The sequence below is a fragment of the Pollicipes pollicipes genome, unplaced genomic scaffold (genome assembly GCF_011947565.3).
Source record: "Pollicipes pollicipes isolate AB1234 unplaced genomic scaffold, Ppol_2.1 Scaffold_712;HRSCAF=819_pilon_pilon_pilon, whole genome shotgun sequence".
Taxonomy (NCBI): Eukaryota; Metazoa; Arthropoda; class Thecostraca; order Pollicipedomorpha; family Pollicipedidae; genus Pollicipes; species Pollicipes pollicipes.
In genome coordinates, this window is record NW_023597006.1 from 19,114 (window position 1) to 27,198 (window position 8,085).

An 8,085-nucleotide genomic window follows, 5' to 3' on the forward strand; every position below is an offset into this window, starting at 1 on the left:
GGTATGCTGGGACAGGACAACCGTGTCTGTGATTGAGCTCGGCGTGAGGGCAAGAGCCAGGAGCAATACAGGCTTGTTCTTGATTCAGTTCAAGTTCAGAATTTAAACAGGAACCACAACAAAGCTCCTTGGACTAGAGTTGATCCGAATCAGTTGTTAGTTACGTGGTTCAGACTGAGAGTCGCTACAATTTTATCACAAATCCAACGAATCAGCTCTGATTTGAAAAACGTTAGCACTGTCTCACAAGGGTCGTGATCGATTCGAAGAAGAAAAAACATTAATGAATGACGGTCCTAAACGCCAGCAGGACTGAACAACTTGTGTTGTGGTGAGTTTATCTTACATTTGCTCTCTTAGAGTCGCTACAACAGCCCGTTTAAGTGCAAGTTTAAATAAGGTGTTCTTCTGATACATGTATGGAATTAGAAAACATCCAAGAAAAAGACATTCAGAGTTTTCTCACATATTTCAGAGATGCTTAAGTTGATTCACTTAAAAACGAGTACCGCCGTGGATGAACTTTTAATGTTGAGCAAATATAAACATATTCGAAACGCGCACACGTCCAGAGCAAATCGCTCCCAGTTGTTTTTAGAACCTAATTTGGCTGAGCTATTATGTTGTTTGTTCATTTTGCTAGAAAAGTGTGTTCATCTAATTTGTTACAACAGCTATATTAATTTTGATTCAATTTTAAAAATTCACCAGACGGTTCGTCACTTTGCTTTTAAATGGTTTTTCGTTTTGTTCTATTTTGTTTGCTTTCCTTTTTACCCAAGTTCCTAGTTTTTCTGTTTCAGTCGATCGCACAACTGTAGCAGAAGAATCGACGTACGCTTGCTCGCTCGATAAAACGGAGGGCGAACTGGACCACATAATCATTGGACATAAAACCTCCAGCTGTGCGGGTCGTAAATGCAAAGCTATTTATAAAAAAATACATTTTTTACCAGGGTCGGTGCAGTTTCATTAATCATGCGCTTCCATGACAGAGGCTTTTTCAGAGAAGTGATGTTCCCGCCCTCAGGCAAGTCATTTCAATGGAATGACTTGCGTTAGGGCGGAAGCACCAGGGGAAGAAAAGCCGCCATTCGTGCCCATCGTCGCGAACACACCACCGCATTGGTCTGAGGTCGACACCGACACCAAGCCATGCTTCAGCAAGACATAGGGGGCGGGCTGGAGCTGGACAGCTGAGTTCTAACGCAGCCGCCGAGAGCGTTCATCACGCCCTGCACCAGCTCAGAGGACGCGCCCCTCTCCAGGCCCCGCTGGTCCAGTGACTCAGCCTGTCTGGGACGGCGCCGCCGCCGCGTCGACTCCGTGACTGAATCAGGGTGGCGCCGAGGGGAGGGGAGGGGGGTGCGCCGGCGGCTGCGAGCTGGTGACGCGGCCCGGCCAGACCCAGGCCCTGAGCCAGACCTCAGGCCGGCGTCCGCCCGTCGCACCGCAGCCCGGCGTCAGTGTGGCGCGACGCTCGGGGGAGGGGGGCGGGGAGGGGGCTCGCGGGAGTGTGGGACCGCAAGTTCCATGGACGGGCGGGAGCGGCCTCTCATGTAGGCATCTGCAGCACTGTCGGGCGGCGCCACGTCATGTCAGCCTTGCGAGCAGCGCAGATGGATAGCCAGTCGCCGGTGGTTCAGGAAAGCAGCTGGAATGTAGTGGTTTGGTGGCTTAGCGCGTTAGCGTATGATTACATCAGCGTATGATGTCGCGCATTACTCGCCAATTCAACTTCCTTCAGCTGTTGTTGCATGCTGGAATTTGTCCCGTGTGTTTGGGACGACGTTGTTGTTGATGGTTTGTTTGGAATAGCGATTTGCAACACATCACCTCACTAAATGAATCCACCTACGAAACATTTCTTTGATTTTACGTGGCCTCGAATTATTAGAGAAGCCCTTTTAAAAACAAACGCTTGTCACTTAATCGAATTCCGAACAAATAAAAATATCTTTTTTTCTTCAGATGCCACTCTATGCACCTACAACACTGACGTGACGGACGCACCACTAATGCATACTAGGCTTTCAAATGATTCATGCCAAAAACTTAAAAAATAATATGTGGTGAGTAGAATGTTTCTTTTTTTGGAGAAGACGAACACCAAAGAAATCAGTACGTTAAGCGGCAATTTCTTGAAAATTAAACTGGAAAGATTCTTTGGTAGACTCAAACACTTTGTAAACATTTTCTAGCGATGTGTGCTCATAGGCCATTTCAGCTCTCAGTGGCTTAGCATCCCTCATGCATTGGTAGAGAGTTTGATTTACCTCGTACGCAATTTCACATTCCTCTACGAAACATTGATTACTTCTATCACCACGTGCATACCACACTTGCATGTACCTATCACTGCACCTTGTCACCAGGCCGATGTTGAGGCAGGCCTCATGCACGACCGCGGACGGGTCACGTGACTGCCACACCCACGTCCCCCCGATCTGCAGAGCGGAGCACCACTCTGCAGAGGCCGCCGAGAGGGCGGGCGCATCTTCACAGCATGTCAATGAACGCGTGCGTCATCTCTAGCGCCGAACTCTGTTGCCAAACCCACATCACAGCACTTCCGTGGGACGTCAGGACGTGCTCCTGGTCTTCGTGGATCCCTGCAGCCTGAGACCCTGGCTCCGCGCCGCGGCCCGGTGGGATGGCGGCGGCGGCAGTGACATCGCGTGGTTGGGAACTCCGCGCGGGATGGGCACCGGTGAGACGGCGGAGTGAAGCCCGGTGGGATGGCGGCCGCGGCGGGGTGGGACGGCGTAGAAGGGAACTTCGCACGGGACGGGCACCAGTGGAACGGCGGAGTGGAGCCCGGTGGGATGACGGCCGCGGCGGGGTGGGACGGCATAGACGAGAACTCCGCACGGGACGGGCACTAGTGGGACGGCGGAGTGGAGCCCGGTGGGATGGCGGCCGCGGCGAGGTGGGACGGCGTAGACGGGAACTCCGCGCGGGACGTGCATCAGTGGGATGACGGAGTGGAGCCCGGTGGGATGGCGGCCACGGGGGGTGGGACGGCGTAGACGGAACTCCGCGCGGGACGGGCATCAGTGGGACGGCGGAGTGGAGCCCGGTGGGATGGCGGCCGCGGTGGGGTGGGACGCGAGCGCGACCCCTGTGCGACTGTGGGGTGCTGGATCGTGGTCTCGCAAACAAGCGAAAGAAGCACAGCTTTTTGCCCCGCTTCTTGTGCCGCCAATGAAGGCCAGGGGGAGGAGGTGGGTAAGCGAGGCGTCACGGAGTGTGCAGGTGTCTGAATCGACAGAGCGCGCGTGCACAGTTCAACAATAATAAGCAGGCACACAAAACCGCATTTAGCTGGATATTTGGACTAAGTGCAAACATGTTAATGAGTGTTATTTCTAACGTGCAACAGAGCCGCATTCAGGAAGCCATAACGTGTCCTTTTAAGTCATGCGATGGAATAGTTAGAAGCGCAAGAGAGCAATGTTTCAGGTTGCGGGATTCATGGGTGTTGGAAGGTGTATTTTGGAGTCATTCTACCCATTCTAGCTACCCATTCTAAGACAGGAAAGCCGATTCCTAAAAAAACGTACACAAGTGGTGAAGATTGGATGGGGCGTTATCATACAAGGCAGTGCACATAGCTCAAATGCTGCAAATCCAGATTTTACTGTACTCGTCAAAACTGTGTAAATGTGGCATGAAACGCGACTAACTCATGCTTTGTCTTATCCCAACTTCATCACAAGGGCTTGTAAGGGCTGTACAGATACAGCTGTACATATTGTATCGAGGGACAAAGGATACGTTTTTGCGTATTTTTTGCGTATACGTTTATTGCGTATTTATTTTTCCAAGCTTGTTAGCGATGGACGAAATCGGGTCAAAAATCTACAGTAATTGGCAGGATACCAACAACTACAGCAGTATTTGCGCTCTGTTTCTGCACTCCGTCGAAAGGAAGGACGAGAATGTATTTATCTCTCCCGTCTCTTCTCTCTCCCCTCTCTCTCCTCTCTCTCCTCCCTGTCTCTCTCTCTCTCCCTCTCTCTCTCCCCTCTCTCCTCCCTCTTCTCTTTCCTCCTCTCTCTCTCTCTCCGTCTCTCTCTCTCTCCCTCTCTCTCTCTCCCTCTCCCCTCTCTCTCTCCCTCCTCTCTCTCTCTCCCCTCTCTCTCTCCCCCTCTCTCTCCCCCCCCTCTCTCTCTCTCTCTCTCTCTCTCTCTCTCCTCTCTCTCTCTATCTCTCTCTCTCTCTCTCTCTCTCTCTCTCTCTCTCTCTCTCTCTCTCTCTCTCTCTCTCTCTCATCTCTCTCTCTCTCTCTCTCTCCTCTCTCTCTCTCTCTCTCGTCATTCCGGACTTCCAGCGGTGCTTGTCACGTTCGCAATGTGCACGCTGCGGTCAGACCCCCGGAGCGTCACCACGGCTCACACACTGCACAGCATGCACTGCACTAGCACAGCTGACCTTCCCCGACCTTGCCCGCGGCGCTACACTCGATGCTCGTCTGGCACGGTGAGTCACCTCCGCCGAATGCCGGCGGGGGGACGCGGTGGGACCCTCACCTGCGCTGTCCGGCCCGCCAGCCCCAGCGATCTCACCCGGCACGCTCACTCAGCACTGATAGCTCTGTCGGCTCCCTGACCTGTCAAATTCCAGCCACAGCCACACTCTGAACCCCTGGCCGATCAGTCTCACCATCATGACCGCATTTAGCATCCCAATTACCTTCAGCGCCGTCCCCACCACTGACAACCACAGCACCTTCAAAAACATTTCTCGCAACGCCCGTCACAACACACCCAATATCACCGTCCATATCTCATCTTGCTTTGGCATCTGTAGCGTTCTCGTGATCTTCGGCATCCTCTGCACCATCCGGCACCATCCCCACCATCCCCATCCGTCTGTCACCAGTCACCCACGTTCACCGGTACTCAATCGGTTACCATCATCACTGCCCTCACCAGCCTCTACCGGTACCTACCCCATCAGCTACCGTCACCACCCCCTCGCTCGTCCAACATCAGCCTCCACCGGTGGCACCACCAGTAGCCGACACCACACCCTGACTCATCCACCACCAGCACCACCGGCGCCCCCCTCAGTGGCCGACACCACCACCCTGACTCATCCACCACCAGCCTCCGTCACGCCGTTACGACCCCCACCACTGCGTCTCCGAGCGCCACCTGGACGCCTCGCCTAGATGGAGAGCGGGCAGAGCTCTGCCGCTCTGCCGCCGCTCCGTCTGCGGCAAAAACGCTGTGAATCTCGGCCCCCGTCGAAGACATAAAAGCGCGTGAGCTGACGCGTCCTAGAAGGCGCCCGATAAAAGAACGGGTGAAAAACAGCATCACTCACTCACCTCGCTTTCCAATGCTATCTGTTCGTGCCAGGTAGGCGTTTGGTGGTGGGGGACTACAGACGCCTTGTATGTAGATGTGGTGGCTGGCGATTTTGGTAATCGCTTCTGCCGACTCCGGGGACTGGACGACAAACGCAGTCGTCGGGATGCGTTTGTCGTCTATCCTATCCAGTAGTATCTGAAACCCGATTAGACTTCCAAATTGGGCATCTTCTCCACGTCCGCGGGGTTTGTCTAAATGTTATTTTGATCACTGTATGGTAAATATATATTTCATGATATTTTAACGCTTAGTTTTAGCCCTGTCTCGCTCTCCTACATCCCTGACCCGAAATGGCAAAATTATTTGTTTCTCCCAGCCATCCCTTTGAGGCTGCTTGTTCAACAGTCGCTAGGACGGTTGTATTACCATTTGTAACAAGCCTCACTTTCTGACAATCTCCATCACCATTTTATAGCAACTGGAAACGCAAGGCGCATGCTAAGATATTGGTATTATTCTCAAGTTGCAATTTTTTCAATGCAGTAGGTCGCACGACCTCAGTAATTTTTCGTTCCGTAGGTAGCACTTAGCATTCATTATATTAGAGCATTCTATTTTATACTGGCATCGGTTGTGCCCGTCTTTGCCTCAGCCAGGCCGGCCCCATCGACCATGCCGACGGCCCGGACCCCGTCTCCACCGACGGCCGGGTCAGCCCTCCCTCCCACGTCGATGGGCCGGCCGTCCCTGCGCCGCGTGCCTCGACGGCCAGGCCGGCTCCGGCTCGGTCGACAGCCCCGGTCAGGCCAGATGCATCATTTGGGTCACCGAGTTAGGGCGTGAGTGAGCCTGGTATACGTGCGTCCATTATCAACGGTCATTAATTCGTGATTCTGTCTGGAAAAGGGACAATACGTTGTCACGCTCACTGTTCGATGCGGTAGGTACTGATCCTCCCGGTAAGAAGTTGATGCTTTGCATAAATTTTCATCAAACTGTAATGCGTCCCGTGCAAAAACAAAGCACTCGCGCTATCACCAGAGACCTTGAGTCGTGATGTCGCAAGAGAAAATTGAGCGCTGTTTTTGGCCACTTGATGTATGCTCGCATTGTTGCGTGATACTTCCAGGATACTATCGTGACACTGAAAAACGTTGCAAACCTGTGACACAGATGCCGGGATCAGCTCTTATTGCCTGATCTAAAAATTATAGGTATTCAAGTTATTGGGCTTTGGAAAATTGTCATTTCAATATAGTGACCGAATTGTTGGCGGCACACATCAGTTTTGTGACACCCCGATCTAAAACAGCGATTAGCCGACCAATCTCATACGGCCTTTGCGGCCATTAGTGCTGATTTCTGACTGTTTTTCAATACATGTTTTGCAAATTATAGTGCCTGTCCGTCAAAACCTGAGGTTACTAGATAACTCTGCCTATCGTTGTTCATCCCTCATCTCCAAGCGCTTGTCCCAAAATATGAATATGTGGGTGACCTGTCAACTTACGCACTCTATTTTTTTTAATTACTGCTGCGTTGGTGTGCTACAGTAAAGCACAGCAACGCTGTTAGGTCTTGCACTTTAATTTTTCTGAATTCGACTCCGAATTAAAATTAGACTCAGCTCCGACTCGTTCAACAACTCTAAGAACTAAAAATGCTCGATCCATATCATCATCGCCACACCCATAATACCATATCATATCACCATACCACCGCCAGCCATACCAAATACAAAAATATAACCAACCAGAGCAATTGGCTATGGCGGGTTTACGTGGTAAGGTAACACCGCGGCACTGGTGGCAGACACATTTTCGAGCCCTGCGTGCAACAAGTTTCACTTGCTTAAAATTGTGAACGGTGCATGTATTGAGGATATTGCAGAAGTCGCCAAACGGCAGTCAAAACTGGCAATTGTGTCACTACAGCGTAGGGTTTTAAGCAAATTTGCACGCTATGTTTGCTTGATGCGACGAAAAATCATGCGATATAGTCAATGTATCATACGGCCTTGGTATGAACATCGGCAATTGACCATAAAGATGTTGACGATAAAATATTCCTTGCGATACACTTTGCCTGGGACCAAAACCAAGTCCCGCTATGTGAGGAAACGCATGCCTCCTATTGGCTCAAACCCCTGCTGTGCAAAAAAGACACGTCCGTTGTTTTTATTAACAGTGCGTTTTATGACATGGTTCAGCTGTCGTTGTGTTGCATGCAGTGCATCAGTGTCAATTCGTACTCTGCATTCAAGTTAGAAACAAGAGCAGACCAGTTATCCGATTATGACCGGGTTTAGTTGAGAGGAGGTGTTGAAAACTGAACGAAATGACCAATACATAAACTAAATTGTATTGTACAAGTAATACTGAGTCTTGTTGTAAAGCCTGTGAACAGGCGCTCATGCAGGTGACACAAAGCAATGGTCATATACGTTGTGATGGTGTGGTATTGACTACATGCATGTATTGCCGCAGGCGCGATCGATAGCTAGGGGAGGACAAGGGTTAAATGTCTGGGAAATGAACTGAATGAAAAAACAGGTTTGAATGAAGCAGCCAGCTAGGTGACAACAACCTGCTATCGCCCTATCGCCACAAGCAGCAGGGCATAACGTAAGCGTACGACATGTGGCACATAGCGCTGATAGCATCCATCAACGCGGGTGACAGCTGACCACTATCGCCCTGCAAACAGTACCGGGGCATAATGTGAATGAAGTGAAGGGTGAGTAGTAAGCCCGATGTCATCTATAAAA